Genomic DNA, 16,080 nt, shown 5'->3' on the forward strand with positions numbered 1-16,080 from the left:
AGTGCTGGACTACCGTTAAGCCTCTTAGTGAGAGAACTTAGGCGAGTGCTCGACTGCAGCTAAGCCCCCTGAGTGAGAGGACTGCTCTCCACTCGGTAGGATTTTTTCAAACTTAGGCGAGTGCTCGACTACCGTTAAGCCTCTTAGTGAGAGAACTTAGGCGAGTGCTCGACTGCAGCTAAGCCCCCGAGTGGGAGGATTGCTCTCCACTCGGTAGGATTTTTCCAAACTTAGGCGAGTGCTGGACTGTCGTTAAGCCTCTTAGTGAGAGAACTTAGGTGAGTGCTCGACTGCATCTAAGCCCCCGAGTGGAAGGATTGCTCTTCACTCGGTAGGATTTTTTCGAACTTAGGCGAAACAGATTCGCGACTAAGCCCACCCACTGGGGGATTTCAGGAGTAAATAAGAACAACGCAATCGAATGAGAGAACCGTAAGCTCTTGTCTTTGATAAACGAACTACAAAAGGTGTTGCTTATTACATTTTATTCGAACGAGTGTTTTAGTATAAAAGGGGCGGAGCAGCTCCGCGTTCCAAGCCCGTGGCTCGTCTTTCTGATGCTCGATACTGTAAAGATGGTATGCTCCATTGTGGAGAACTTTGGTGACGATGAAGGGGCCTTCCCAAGTTGGAGCGAGCTTGTGTGATTTCTGCTGATCCACTCGAAGAACCAAGTCTCCTTCTTGAAAGGCCCGACCCCTCACATTCCTGGCGTGGAATCGATGCAAATCTTGCTGATAAATGGTCGAGCGGATCAAGGCCATCTCTCTTTCCTCCTCTAAGAGATCGACTGAATCTTGCCGGGCCTGCTCTGCTTCGGAGAAGAGTTCAACTCGGGGTGCGTTGTGGAGCAAGTCACTTGGCAGAACAGCTTCGGCTCCATAGACTAAGAAGAAAGAAGTTCTTCCAGTCGACCGATTAGGAGTTGTCCTTAAACCCCACAGAACTGACGGAAGTTCATCAACCCAAGCACCTGCTGCGTTTTTGAGATCACGCATTAGTCAGGGCTTCAGTCCTTTGAGAATTATGCCATTGGCTCTTTCTGCTTGTCCGTTCGACTACGGGTGAGCAACAGAAGCATAGTCGACTCGAGTGCCCTGAGAGGCGCAGAAAATTCTGAACTCATCGGAATCGAAGTTCGATCCGTTGTCCGTGATGATGCTATGTGGGACTCCATATCGGAACATCAATTCTCTGATAAAACTGACAGCGGTGCTAGCGTCAAGGTTCTTGATGGGTTTGGCTTCGATCCATTTGGTAAACTTGTCGACTGCAACGAGCACGTGAGTGAAGCTGCTTCTACCGGTCCTCAGCGGTCCAACCATATCTAGTCCCCAAACAGCAAAGGGCCAGATGAGGGGGATGGTCTTCACGGCTGACGCTGGCTTGTGAGACATATCAGAGTAAAATTGACAGCCTTCACATCTGTCGACTATATCTTTCGCCATCTTATTTGCTCGTGGCCAATAGAATCTAGCTCGGTATGCTTTAGCCACGATGGCCCGAGAGGATGCATGGTGACCACAGGTCCCCGAGTGGATGTCATTGAGGATCATTCGACCTTCTTCTGGTGTTATGCACTTCTGACCGACTCCAGTCACACTTTCTCTGAACAGCTGCCCTCTTATCACAGTAAAAGCTTTAGATCAGCGGACGATCTGTCGAGCTTCTTCTTCATCCTCTGGGAGCTCTTTCCTGAGGATGTACGCAATGTAGGGCACCATCCAGTCGGGAGTAATGGCCAGAACCTCCATGATTAGGTCGACCACAGCTGGGACCTCGACTTCAGTCGGATCCGTGGCGCTCTTGGGTTGTGAGGGCTCTTCAATGAAAGCGTCTTCCTAAACTATCGGTGTGTGAATATGCTCCAAGAACACATTGCTGGGAATGGCCTCTCTCTTGGAACCTATCTTTGCCAATTCATCGGCTGCTTGATTTTTCAATCGGGGGATGTGGTGGAGTTCTAACCCCTCAAACTTCTTCTCAAGCTTTCTCACCGCGTTGCAGTAACCAGTCATGGCTGGGCTTCGGACGTCCCACTCCTTCATCACTTGATTAACTACCAAATCTGAGTCGCCATAGACCATGAGGCGATGGACGCCGAGTGAGATGGCCATGCGCAACCCATACAGGAGTGCTTCATACTCTACTTCATTGTTGGAGGAATCAAAGTGAATCTGGAGGACATATCTGAGCTTGTCTCCTCGGGGGGATACCAGAACTACTCCAGCACCGGAACCGTTCAACATCTTGGATCCGTCAAAGAACATGGTCCAGTGCTCCGAGTGAACTTGAGTCGGCAGTTGCTATTCGATCCACTCGGCGAGGAAATCTGCTATTGCTTGGGACTTGATAGCTTTCTTTGCCTCAAACTTGATATCCAAGGGAAGGAGTTCAATCGCCCATTTTGCCACTCGACTAGTTGCATCCCTGTTGTGCAGAATCTTTGACAATGGAGCGTCGCTGACGACTGTAACAGAGTGATCTGAGAAGTAGTGTGCAACCTTCTTCGTGGTCATGTAAATTCCATAGACAAGCTTCTGATAGTGAGGATATCTCTGCTTTGACGGGGTCAGGACTTCAGAAATATAATAAACTGGGCGTTGAACTTTGTATGCTTTTCCTTCTTCTTCCCGCTCGACCGTAAGTACTGTACTGATGACTTGTCCAATGGCTGCTATATAAAGCAAAAGAGGCTCTTTGCTGATTGGAGCAGCAAGCACCGGCTGGGTGGAAAGCAGGGCTTTTAGCTCTGCAAATGCTGTATCAGCTTTTGGAGTCCACTCGAACGCATCTGATTTCTTCATCAGTCGGTAAAGAGGCAGGGCCTTTTCACCGAGGCGAGAAATGAATCGACTTAGGGCGGCCAAGCAAGCAGTAAGCTTCTGGACATCGTGCACATGCACAAGGCGTTTCATCCAAAGTATAGCGCCTACTTTCTCTAGGTTAGCATTGATTCCTCGTTCGGAAACAAGAAAACCGAGTAACTTTCCGCCTGGAACTCCAAACGTGCACTTTGATGGATTGAGCTTGATATCATACCTTCTGAGGTTGGCAAAGGTTTCGGCGAGGTCGGTCAGCAGGTCAGAACCTTTATGTGACTTGACCACAATGTCATCCATGTATGCTTCCACATTCCGACTGATCTGAGTGAGCAGGCACTTCTGAATCATTTGCATAAATGTGGCTCCGGCATTCTTCAAGCCGAATGGCATTGTGACATAACAGAAGCACCTGAACAGGGTGATAAAAGCTGTCTTTATCTCATCGGGTCCGTACAGACGGATCTGGTGGTACCCGGAGTAGGCATCCAAAAAGGACAAACGCTCGCACCCAGCAGTCGAGTCGACTATCTAATCGATGCGAGGGAGAGGGAAGTGATCTTTCGGGCAGGCCCGATTGATATGCTTGAAATTGATGCACATGTGGAGTGAGTCATCTTTCTTTGGGACCATGAAAACATTGGCTAACCACTCGGAGTGGTAAATCTCTCGGATAAACTTAGCTACCAAAAGCCGAGCCACCTCTTCACCGATTGCTTTTCTTTTCTGGACGGCGGACCGTCGACGATGCTCTTTGACTGGTTTCACTTTTGGGTCGACTCGCAAACGATGCTCATCCAGTCCCCTAGGAACACTTGGCATGTCAGAAGGCTTCCATGCAAAGATGTCCCAGTTCTCACGAAGGAACTGGATGAGCGCTTCTTCCTATTTGGAGTCGAGTGTGGTCGAAATGTGGGTCGGAGCTGCATTGGGGTCCGTCGGGTGAATGTGAACAGACTTCGTCTCGCTAGATGACTGGAATGCTGAATCCGTGGCTGGCTTCTTGGCTCGCAACAAGTCACTTGGGTCTGCATTTTTCTGGTATTCTTGCAATTCTTCCACGGCCATCTGGGCATCAGCGTTCTTTGAGCCCTTCTGGAAACACTCTTCCGCCTTTTTCCGATTAAGAGAGATAGTGATCACTCCTCTGGGACCAGGCATCTTCAGTTTGAGGTACACGTAACAAGGTCGATCCATGAATCGTGCATAAGCTGGCCTGCCCAGAATTGCATGATACACACTCTGAAAATCCATGACTTCAAACATCAACTTTTCTTTGCGGTAATTTTTGGCATCACCGAAAACCACGTCGAGTGCAATCTGACCGAGGGACGCAGCCTTCTTGCCTGGGATGACCCCATGGAAACTCATGTGGCTTTCACTGAGTCTGGACATCGGAATGCCAATTCCTTTCAACGTTTCTGCGTACAGAATGTTCAGGCCACTGCCACCGTCCATCAGGACCTTTGTCAGTCGAGTGCCTTCGACCACCGGGTCGACCACTAGCGCTTGCCTCCCAGGGGTGGCGATGTGCGCTGGGTGATCAGACTGGTCGAACGTAATGGCAGTCTGGGACCATTTCAAGTAATTGGGTGTCGCCGGAGCGACCATGTTCACTTCTCTGTTGATGACTTTCAATCGACTCTTGTTTTCAACATCAGCAAAAATCATCAGAGTGGAATTCACGTGAGGATAACCATCATCATCTTCCCCTTCACTCTCAGCCTTGTCTGCCTCCTTCTCCTTTTCCTTGGACTGTTTCTCTCGGAAATGCTGGATCAGGAGCCGACACTGTCGAGTGGTATGCTTCGGGTAAATGAAATTACCTTCTTCGTCTTTTTTGGTGTGGATATGGCACGACAGATCCAACACGTCATTTCCATCTTGATCTTTTACTTTCTTGGGGTTCCACGGCCCTTTGGGCTTCCCCTTGAACTTTCCTTGAACCACGGCCAAGGCCTCACCCGGAGCAGCTGGTTTGGCCTTGCGTTTTTGTTTCCGACTGGAGTTTCCTCCTCCGGCTTCATGGGCGACTGCTTTGTGTGTGCCGCTCCGCAGTTGCTTCTCCTCTTCACCATTGGCATACTTGGTGGTGATTTCCATCATCCGAGTCAAATTCATGTTTCCTGTCCGACCAAATTTCAGATTCAACTCTCGGTACCTGACGCCTTCCTTGAAAGCACAAATTGCCTGATGATCAGACACATCTTCCACCGTGTGGTGCAGGGTGATCCACCTCTGGATATAATCTCTCAAATTTTCATTCGGTTTCTGGACACAACACTGTAATTCTGTCAAACCTGCTGGCCGCTTGCAAGTACCCTCAAACGTTCTGACAAACACTCGGGCGAGATCTTCCCAAGTATAGATGCTGCCAGGCGCCAACTGATTCAGCCACGCCCTAGCCGAGCCCTCCAACATCAAAGGAAGGTGTTTCATGGCCACCTCATCATTGCCGCCACCAATCTGGACAGCCACTCGGTAGTCTTCGAGCCAGGTGTTAGGCTTGGACTCTCCGGTGAACTTACTGACTCCAGTCGCCAACCTGAAGTTGGAGGGAATCACTGCAGCTCTGATTGCTCTGCTGAAGCACTCTGGGTCAGAGACATGCACCCTGTTGCTGGTTTGCGAGCCTCTGTCATGGCCATCTCGGTGAGCTCTGTTTCTGTCGACCAAGCCTTGTACGAGAATAGATATCGCATCAAAGCCTGGCTCCCTGGGGTCGACTAGAATACCTCTTCCGACGCTGTTAGGGTGCCTGTCTTCATGTGGCCGCGGCACGTACGACCCACTCCTTGGAGGAGGCGTGGGCACTCGACGGCGACCATCGCGATTGGCTCGATGATCATACTGCTCCTGGTTTCTGTACAGATCACGCCGCTCTCCACGTCCCTCACACCTCGGGGGAGATCTCGGGCTATGGGCCGACTGGACCGTATCTGTGACCACAGATCTGCTATGGATCCTATCCCGTGACTGAAACACGGCCGTATTCTGCTCTCCTGCTGCCCAGAGCAAGGCCCTGATCTGCGCCAGACCTCGGCCAACTTCTGACTGGGAAGGTTGAATCGACTCTGCTATTCGGGCCGCAGCTGCTAGGTTTTGGATCGGTGTTCGGTATACCTGAGCCGGAGGTGGAAAAAGTTGGCGTCGGCTGGACTCAGGAGCACGTTGACGAGCGCGATCATCGAGTGCGCGCTGTAGGTTCTCCAGCCGAGTGCGCTCAGCCAGATTGGCCAAGCGAGCCTGTTCCAAGGCCTGGGCCTCGGGTGTTTCTCCAACTATAGGAGTACGCAAGGCATCCATATTTCGGCGATGAAGTTCTTCTCTCTGCTGCGAGGAGAAAGGCTCGGGGTGGTACTCCTCGTAAACGCGCGACAGATCGCCATTCCCGTCACCTCCGTCTTCACGATCAAAGCCAGGAGGACCGCGTGGTCCATTGACCATCAGGACTTCCGCTGCCAAGTCATTACTGCCGCACTCGGATGCAGTCTCTACGGAGCCAGTCGACAGATCGAACAGGCCGTAGAGAGACTCGTCGGGCTCGAGCGCCGCGACTTGAGGGGTGACCGACTGGCGGGCCACCGCATGCTTCACCCATCGTTGAACCCTCGACCGGCCGGTGCGCTTGTTCCGGCGGGTCGCAGGGAGGGGAAAGCCATTGGAGTCGACTGGTACTGGGTCGACGGTTGCCGCAGGAGGACGCCGCGGACGCACGCGTGAAAGTGGGTTGCCCCGCGGGCAGGGAGCGCATCGACGTCGAGTGGTGCCTCCTGAAGCCAAGCGGAGTCGTCGGCGACAAATACGAGCGTGCCGAGATGGATCTCGCGGCCCTCAGCCAAACCTCCGCCTGGAACCATGATGATGGGGATCGGAAAAATTGCAACTTCTTCAATAAGTCGCTAAGACACCTGCCCCACGGTGGGCGCCAACTGTCGTGGATCTAAGACTGACAGTAGAATGGGGGGTAGGTATGAGGAGGCAAGATCCTAGCTATGGAGTAGTTATACACACGAGTTTTACGAGTTCAGGCCCTTCTCGGAGGAAGTAACAGCTCTACGTCTCGGTGCCCTGAGGCGGTCGACTGGATTATACGTGTGTGTGTGTTTACAAAAGTGTGAACCCCTGTCCCAGAGGAGGGGGGTGGCTTATATAGAGTGCGCCAGGACCCCAGCTCCCCTCCGTTACACAGGGTTCAATGTTCATAAAGGTGGGGCGTTACTGGTAACGTCTACAATAAAGTGTTATAAATGCCCACAATGCTATGGTTTAAGTCGCAACCGTTGCAGAGTGGAGGGCTTCTCGTCTTCTGGTGGTCGAGTGTCTTCAAGGTGGTCGAGTGTCTTCAAGGAAGTCGAGTGAGCACATCTTCATGGTGGAATGGATGATATTTTCTCTTTGACTGCTTCTGATTCTTTGTAAAGATGTCCTCGGGGAGGGTATGCTGGACAGGTCCATGACCCTACCCTAGGTACATAGCTTCATCAGCGGGCTTCTTTCTCTCTTCATCCTTTAGATCCTTCTCTCGTCCCAGGACTGTGGTGTACTCAACATCTAGCCCAGCGACCCACTCATCATCTGAGTTTTCGAACATGCGGCTGAAGTGAGAAAGGCATCCTTTCACCGTCGCGGAAGAACGGGTGTAGATGACGTCAAACTCATCGCCGATGATGGTTCTAACCTTGTACTCACCGCCGATCGTGGAGATTTGGGACACCATGGATTTGGGAGGAGGGTTAGGATTAGTGGAACTACCGTAATGTGAATGGACGGGACGACTAGGAGTGAACTGTCATAGTATTGAAGGACGTGCAGGGACGAGTAGGAGCGAACTGCCAGCGTGCGAACGGCAGGGTAGTGGCTTTCCATTCTCCCATTATATGGGCTTCCGAGAGCCCTTGGATCTGAGATCGAACGGTTGCATGGTGTGATTCTAGACCTATGGGTGAATATCCTATCCTGGAGGGTTATTCTGCAAATTTTCAGCAACTTAGCATGCGACCGTTTGATCTCAGATCCAAGGGCTGCCAGCAGCCTGTATCATGGTCGCGCCTACCACGACCGTCGCGTCACTCACGCGGACGCGCCCGTGGAGATTTAACACGGTGCGTTAGGCTATCTGATGTTGCCATGTCATGCATAGTCATCACTTAGTCACTCATACTACAACAAGGTTGGCTATAAGTGTATTTTTTTACTCCTCTCTATCTCTTTGTTCGTACTCTAAGGAAGAAACGGTGCTAAGCGCATGTATTTATTGCATTTGCCAAGGAGTGACCTCTTCCAATGAAATGGTGTTGCTAAGTTTGCTTCATTTAATTAGCTATAGACTCAAAATTGTCTTTTCACCTAGGTACACGCGCTTAGCACCGTTTCTTCCTTGGGTCACCAAACTAGTCTCTCTCTTCTTGATTAACTTGCCACATCAGACTTTATGACTATGTGGCAAGCTTAAGCACCTGTAGGAGCAAGTAAAAGTAAGTACAATAGTGCGCTTTACATGGCATTTTTGCATATGTGGAGGAAAGAGAGGTAAGGAAAAAGTGGAGAAGTGGGCTCTCATGCAAGAGCCAGCCTCTACTACATGGTGGAGCATTGGGAGAGGCACCTGTATGGAGGTGGTTAGGAATCTGGGAGACTCACGCCGGTCGTAGTGCCACAGTTAAAATGATAATGGCAAGTCAAATCACGGGGCCCCACCTGTCCAACAGTAACTCGCTGTCAAATCACACAGCCCTACGTTTGCAACAGCCTACTCCCTCGTCTTCTCGCATCTCTGTTGAACCGACTAGGCAAAACTGCCCCGCCGCCTACCGCACAGGAAAAGCCCCGCCCTCGACTTTTAAATACAACTACATCCACTTAAGAATCCAATGATATACTTTTTGTGACATAGTAACTCATATTTAGTTAGTCAAATGGATAACCTAGAACTACGTGCAGGCCCTATAAACCGAGATGCCTAAAAATAAAAAAACCGAGACGGAGAGGGTAGTTCAGCACGTATCTTTTTAGATCAATATAGCCGGGATTCACCAAGGAGCAAAACCAAGTGGTAGGCTGCTCTTGTCGTGTTGGCTTAGCAACTCAAGCAGGGTCAATCCACACACGAAATGGCGACACACTTAGCAGGACCCCTTTGGCCGACATGTGGCTCATCCACCGTCTCGTTCCACGTGCGATGCACCAAATTACAGTTCGGAGCAGCGGTTGGAATTGGAGGCACCCCGGTCGTAGCGCCACAGTAGTAGAAAATGAGCGACGAGGGGTCAAATCACAAAGCCCCACCTTTCCCGCATTAAGCTGGACGGACGAAGCAACCATCATTTCACTCTAGGGTGCAAGAGCATAAAGAAAAGAGAAAACAATGATGCGTGCGGCAGCTACCTAGGGCACCCTAGGGTAGGGGTCTCCACTACAGATCCTCTTTTTTGAAAGCGCCTCCACTACAAATCGGCTTCTCCCTCGTCCTCTTGAAGAAAATCGATGATGAGTGCGACGGTAGGGTTTGTAGGAGTACTACAGCGTGCAGGGCCACATCGTAGTAAACGGGTTCGAGCCGACACCTTAAATATGTGTGAGCCGCTTGGTTTTACGGGAACGAGGCAACATTTTGGGTTCGGGGACCAGTGGAGATATAGTACATACAAAAAATTGTGGACGTAGGTTCGACCGAAAGGCAATGATGCATGGGCCCTGCATTTTGATATACCCGGGGCCGCGTGAAATTTGCTACTCTACTCAAAACTAGTAAGGTACACATGTATTGAATGCATGAGATTTTGAAACCAAATTATGAATAAATACACATTATAGGATGTAAAGCTTTGAGTCATATATGCATGATGTAGATGTTCGTTTAGTTCTTATAGTTCATCTCATTCAAAATCAATAAGTTTTATAAAAATGTTAAGATTCATGGGGTTGTGCATTGTACTCCCTCCGTTCCAAAATAGATGACCCAACTTTGCACTAACTTTGTACAAAGTTAGTGCAAAGTTGGGTCATCTATTTTGGAACGGAGGGAGTAAATCATAAAGTAAAAAACAAATAATGGCAATTCATTTAGAAAAAAATAATCAATTATGATACATAAGATTCTAGAACAAAGGAGAAGTGCTTGTGTATTGAGGTTTGTGCATTATGCTTAAGTTCAACCATGGAGTCTTCTAAATTGTACATGTGGCAGATCTGGTGGAATGTTGATGATATCCAACAGCCAGTAGTGCTCAGATTTGCCTATCTCTGCACTGTCGGGTTAGCTTCATCCAGCAACCATCTTTCAAAGTTATTGGCACACTATATAGTTCTTGTGCCATAGTTGCATGTTTTGGAAAAAATCTACTAGTGGGTTGTACTATCTATTTAGGAATAGAAGATGTATACATGGAAGTTGTAGGGAAAGAGATGACATGGAGACGAGTTTAATGTGAGTGTTCCACATGAGCGCTGGACTAGCGTGTGAACGTTTGGAATTTATTACATTGTGGCCTCAATTAACTGCATGAACCACTGTAACAAGATACATAGTTGCTTATATGTCAGACATCAGATTGTTGATTGTTAGCTAGTCGATAGCCTAGTGTTGAAGCGAGCTGAGCCAATGTGCCGTGTTTTGCCCAACTACTTACAAGTGGGGTAGCACCAACAGTGTTTACAAGTACTTATGTATACGTCAGCACACGGTTCTCGAACGAGTGCTCTATTTCATCAAAACACACACTGCTCATATGATAAACCGTGACAACTTATGTCTTACCATGCCATATTCATGAAAAAACTAGTGAGGACGCATCTGTTTCGGCAACAATTACGATGGTTCTCACATGATTCACGGGCACACAAAAGTAGCAGCAGTTCCCATAGACGGATTCAAACAGAGTACTAGCCCCAGAGGGGTCGATAACAGGCAAGGTTAGGATAATTAGACACAATCCAAAGTACTATTAAACACTAGCTGGGGCAACTATTTCATGCCTCGATCTAATTTGGGATGGACACAAGACGGACCTTGCCATGAACATCATCGAGGATGTCTCGCAGTAGCTCAATCCTGTGAACCTTCATGAAGACAACCTTGTGGCCTTGCCACTGATAAACTTGTTTGTGGAGGCATGCCACGTCATCTTCCTGCGTAAGCTTGACAAGAACAGTATTCCTCACAAACGAAGGAGTAGCTTTGAACTTCTTGTGCTTCTGTACACCCTGGACAACACGCCTGACAACAGTGAGGCTGGAATACAACTCTTCATTGGTATAACCGCAAATGGCTTCCAGGATCCAACAGCCTAAGAACTCTGTTTTCCCAGTGCGTATATTTAGGTCGTCTGCCTCATAGCGAGTGACATGTACAACCACACAATCCTTGTCTGCATCAGGGATCTAATTGAAACAGAAACAAATTCTGAATTACTTTTAAGTATAAGAAACACAAGTTATTTAAACCACTACGTATACCATGGCATCGAAGCTAATAAAATTTTGCATTATTAATCACCACATACTTCCTTTTCTAAAAAAATCACCACATACTTAGATGAAAAACCACAATTGAGATCGGCAAAGAAGGAAATGACCTTGGGCAGCTCAGCGGGGGAGGGGGGGACACATCCTCGAAGGGGGAAAACTGCTCCTGCAGTACCACGGGGGTTGTAACCTGAAACGGGGCGTTGACCATGTCAGTATCTGGGGTCGTCTCGGTGGTTGCCTCCATCTTCTTGGAGCTCTCTGTCTCGTGGGGATCAGCCTCCCGCGCCTGCTCCGATATCGGCAGATCTTTGCCTGGTTCTCCTTGGTCCATCATGAAACTGACGAATACTAGGAGTCCACTGAAAGGAAAACACAATCGCAATGACAATGAAACAAAAAGAGAGTGAGGATCGGTTACTGCTTTGCAAAAGTTCTTTTTTTTCCTCTGAACGAAAATATACCAACATCACGGATCCGCTTACCTTCCCTTCGTTCGGAGAGAAGAACAGCGGCAGATGCAAGTGTTGCCTTTCTTGAAGACAGTGAGGGAGAAGGGGATTCAGCGAAGAGTGAAATGATGGTTGCTTCGTCCGTCAAACATAGACTGCGGGGAGGTGGGGTTTTGTGATACGACGGCTCGTTACTGCGGCGCTACGACCGGGGTGACTCTCTGCCTGCATACTGCCTTCTAATTTGGTGGATGGCATTTGGGCCCACGCGCTTCATGACCCGCATGTCGGTGAACAAAAGTATAACGACATTCAGTAGAGGGAGACGTTTCAATGACCTAGGAGGAGCCAGAAGCGGTAGAGTGTCTCCACTGTACTAGTAGTAATTGTTTCTCGGCTCCCAAGACAAAACAGCCCATCCACACTAGTAAATAGTAAAATCAATTCAAAAACCTGGGTGCTCTTCTTCCTCCTCGCTCCCACCCACCTCATGTCAGCTCGCTCCACTCGTACCCCCAAATTCCTCACCTCACTCCTACAAAAAACCCCAGCTCCCCTTCTTCCTCACTCCTACAGAAAACCCCCAGCTCCCCTTCTTCTTCGCTCGCACTACAACTAGGCTCGTCATTCGTTACTCTGCTCAAATCCATGAGCGCGACGCGACGCCCTCGAGGAAAATGGAGTCGGCTGACCCCGGCGCCAAGAAGATGAGGCTCCCACCAGCGGCGACGCCTGTTGTAGATCCCGCACCCGGCAGCGCAGGGAGAAGCGGCGACCCCGCCCCCACCGGATCCCAGGAACCCGTAGAATCTCGGGTGGACTGCATCAGCGATCTCCCGGACGCCATCCTTGGGGAGATCATCTCGCTTCTCCCCACCAAGGATTGCTGCCGCACCCAAGTCCTCTCAATTTGGTGGCGCCCTCTATGGCGCGCCATTCCCCTTAATCTCGAATGTCGTCAGCTATCTCTCTTCAATCCCCAGAGCCACCATCTCCTCCCACCAGGGATCCGTTCAAAGCCTCTGCATCCCGTCATGCTACCTGAGCAAGCATACCATGCCCTGCACGGTGGACGCCTGGCTGGAATCCCCTAAATTCACAGAACTACAGCTGCTTGAGTTCTACTATTCCCCTGGAAATCACATACCACATACCGAACGCCATGAACAGGTGCCCTCAGCACCGATGTCCATCTCGGGGTTTTCGTCCTCTCTCCACACCGCCACCTTTGTGCAGTGCTACCTACCAGACAATCTGGTACTAAACATTCGACTCCCATTTCTCAAGAAACTTTCACTTGTGCGGGTTCGTATATCGGAGGCCTCATTGCACAGCATCATCCACTCCAGTTGCCCTGCACTGGAGTGCTTGGTTCTTGTTTTCACAGTTAGAATCGTTTGTCTCCAAATAAAGTCACCCAACCTTGTAAGAATTGGAATTTCTATTGACGGAAGGTAGCTCATCATTGAAAATGCCCCTTCACTTCAAAGGTTGATCCTTGATTCTAGTTATTCACCGTTGCAAATAAACGTCCTCTCTGCGCCTAAACTGGAGACCTTGGGTGTAATACATGATCTCTGTGCTCATTTCAATATGGTGTTTGGCTCCATAGTTCTTCAGGTACTTTATATTATCATCTACACTTGTAACCATAAGCTGCATTTTAAATTTCTGCGGATAATTTATATATTTGTAACGCCCCGAGACCGATGTGCCAGGTGTCTTCCAGTTATTCGTTGTTGTTGCCTTGTCTTTGCTTGCATGTCATGCATTGCATATCATGTCATCATGTGCATTTCATTTGCATACATATTCGTCTCATGCATCCGAGCATTTTTTTCCCGTTGTTCGTTTTGCAATTCGGCGCTCCTATGTCTTCCGTTGTCCTTTTCTACCTCTTTTCGTATGCGGGTGTTAAACGTTTTCAGATTGGAATGTGACTTGCCATGCGGCCTTGGTTTACTACCGGTAGACCACCTATCAAGTTTCGTGCCATTTGGACTTCGTTTGATACTCCAACGGTTAACCGAGGAGCCGAGAAGGCCTCGTGTGTGTTGCAGCCCAACACCCTTACAAAGTGGCCCAAAACCCACCTAAACCTCTCCCATCACCTAGGCCGTTCGATCACGATCGCGTGGCCGAAAACCGCACCTCATTTGGAGCTTCCTAGCTCCCTCTACCTCTATAAATAGGTCCACCCCCAAAATTCCAGATCTCTCCCCTGAAACCCTAGCCCCCTTCTTCCTCCGCGCGCCGGACAACGTCCGCTGGCGCCGGACGTGTCCGACTTGTCCCGCCGCCGCCACGTGTCCTCCTCCCATTGGCTCGGCCGTCCCCTCTCACCGCGCGGCCCGGGGAGCCCGGAGCCGGCCCCCGCGGCCCAGGTCGCCGCCGCCTCGCCCAAGGGCCGCTGCCTCACCGCGCCGCCCATCTCCTACCTCGCCGACCGCCGCCCGCCGCCACCGACCTCGCCGGTGATGCAACCTCGCTGCTCCATTCCGGCGACCGCCAACCCCGTCGTGCGCTGCCTCCACGCCGCCCTCGTCGCCCTTTGCCGCCCCCGACCGGATCCGGCTAGGAGAGGACCAGATCCGGCTAGGAGAGGACCGGATCCGGCGAGCCCCCCAACTCCAGCGATGCCCTGCTTCTTCTTCGGCGAGCCCGCCGCCGGCCTCGGTTCGCGCGCCGCTGCTACAGTGCCCCGAACCCTAGATCTGGGTTGAATTCTCCCCCTCTCTCAGTAACTTTTTGCATACTTTGATGCATCATAACTTCATCATCGTGGCCCCGATTCGTGCGTGTAGCGCAAAATGTTTGTCTCGACAAGTACTCCATTTCATCTCATTGCATCATTTTCATTTGAGCTCATATTGATGCCCGAAATGTTGTTGGAAGAGGGCTATGTGATGATAGTTTCAGATCTGTTTCAGCAAATGCACTTTTGTGATTTTTGCCATGTTTAATGTGTGCATGATATGATCCTGAGCTCTACTTGTGATTTGAAGTATGCCATGCCATCTTTACAGGGGTGTATGCCATGTATTTTTGTGATCTTTGTGGTGACTAGCACAAGCATGCAAAGTAGCTTACTCAATGTTGCTGATTTCAGGGACTTGGAAATATTCTAAGTCTGAATCGAGCTCGTAAACATGCCTACTTGTTATTTGTTTTGCCATGTTCCAGTTTTTCTCTAAGTCTGAATCTGTTAACGATAATTGTTATGTTCACGTGGTTGCAATTGTATTTTTTGATCCCTTTTGGCTTATGGTCAGTAAGGAACTTTTGTTGTATGCTTTGAGTAGCTTCATGCCATGCTTTGATTTGCCATGATATGTTCCTGTAGCATGTAGTTATCATGCTCTAAACATTGCTTCCTGATGTTAAATTCCTGACATGTTATTATTTTCACCAAGTCTGGAACCTGTTATCATTTGCACTTTTGCCATGCTTGTTTGAACCTGCTATTGGATGAATTAGCCGTAGCTCAGTGTTCATTTTTTCTCAAGCATCTTGAGTGGATCCCTGCCATGTATTTTGTTGCTATGTTAGAGTGCTGTAGCATGTTGTTCTTGATGCATTTAGATGGTCTCGTGCTGTTAATCGCAGGCCGGTGCTATATTTGTTTTGCTTGTCATTTCCAAACCGTGCATCCGATTCCGGTGATCTTTATATCAATTTCGACCGAAATCAACTCACCTTTCCAGTGGCACTCTTGGATTTCCAGGTTGAGGCCAGGTTCAATCATTCCTTTCCAAATCATGCATATGTATTACATACCGCATCCCGCATATCATGACATGTTTTGCATCATGTTGTTTGTGCAGTGCACGTGGTTGATTGTGTCTCCCTTTGCTTGTGTTCTTGTTTGGGTAGAGCCGGGAGACGAGTACGTGATCGAGGAGCCCGTTGAGTATGCTTACAAGGATCAAGGCAACTCTGAGAACTTTGCAGGCAAGATGACCATACCCTCGAAATCACTTCTATCTTTGCTTGCTAGATGCTCGCTCTTCTGCTATGCCTATGCTGCGATACCAACCACTGAGCTGCCCTCCATATTGTTACCGCTTTGCTCAGCCCCTCTTATAGCGTTGTTAGTTGCAGGTGAAGATTGGAGTTTGTTCCTTGTTGGAACATGGATATTTTGTTGGGATATCACAATATCTCTTATTTAATTAATGCATCTATATACTTGGTAAAGGGTGGAAGGCTCGGCCTTATGCCTGGTGTTTTGTTCCACTCTTGCCGCCCTAGTTTCCGTCATATCGGTGTTATGTTCCCGGATTTTGCGTTCCTTACACGGTTGGGTTATAATGGGAACCCCTTGACAGTTCGTTTTGAAT

The sequence above is a fragment of the Triticum aestivum genome, chromosome 3A (genome assembly GCF_018294505.1).
Source record: "Triticum aestivum cultivar Chinese Spring chromosome 3A, IWGSC CS RefSeq v2.1, whole genome shotgun sequence".
NCBI lineage: Eukaryota > Viridiplantae > Streptophyta > Magnoliopsida > Poales > Poaceae > Triticum > Triticum aestivum.